Source organism: Grammomys surdaster, unplaced genomic scaffold (genome assembly GCF_004785775.1).
Source record: "Grammomys surdaster isolate TR1022 unplaced genomic scaffold, NIH_TR_1.0 224, whole genome shotgun sequence".
NCBI classification, from domain to species: Eukaryota; Metazoa; Chordata; class Mammalia; order Rodentia; family Muridae; genus Grammomys; species Grammomys surdaster.
Genome location: NW_021604669.1, coordinates 3875977 through 3876806, shown reverse-complemented (window position 1 = coordinate 3876806; position 830 = coordinate 3875977). Strand labels below are relative to the sequence as shown.

At 33.7% G+C, this 830-nt stretch overlaps 1 pseudogene; it reads right to left on the bottom strand.

The window, feature by feature from the left end:
• Nucleotides 1–152, bottom strand: part of LOC114625898 — a 1957-nt pseudogene extending 1805 nt beyond the window's left edge.
• Nucleotides 153–830: the final 678 nt, after the last annotated feature.

Sequence of the window (830 nt, the reverse complement as noted above, 5' to 3'; positions counted from 1 at the left end):
AGAGAGAGAGAGAGAGAGAGAGAGAGAGAGAGAGAGAGAGAGAGAGAATACAGAGAGAGACAGAAAGAGACAGACAGAAAGACAAAGAGAAATGAGAAGAAAATAAAAAAAACTACCACACTTCTTACCTGAAAAAAGACAACTATAATCATTTGGGCAAAACCATCCAGTAAGGAAGATAGGTCCACTGTTACTAGATTTTCTCATTGTCAAAACAGTTTCTAGAATAACTGAAATATTTTCTAAAAGTATATTTATATAATAATTTTGATATTTAACTTCTAACAAGTATGCACACACCAATGTCATTGACAAAAATTGACATGTACTTAAGACCCAAGTCATGAGTTTGCTACTGATCTAGCCTACTTAAGAGCAACTTAATCCCAATCAAAGAAATAACTATGACTTCTATGACTTACTCAGTGGAATCCCAAGAATTTAATTACCAAGTTAACTAGATTTTATAGGTAATGTGCTTGTCTTAATCAAGGAGTATGTTCTATGTTGCAAATTTTGTCCTAAGATTCAATTCAGCACTCAGAATATTTTATCAAATTATTGGGCTCAATCTTAGTTACCTAAATTTAATGTTTATGGCCCGCAGAATCTCTGTGTTTTATGATGGTGATGCATAATGACAGAGATATTCCTATAAATTGTTCCCCATGTCTTCTTGAATCTCTAAATTACATGTATCAGGAAGGCAGAAGAAAAAGTTTCAATGTATATGCCTTGAGATTAAGTGTTATTTTATCCTATAGCTTAGGCTATGAGCTGGGGAGTTCCATGCCATGTCTGTACACAGGAAAGACTTAAAGCAAGGTTTC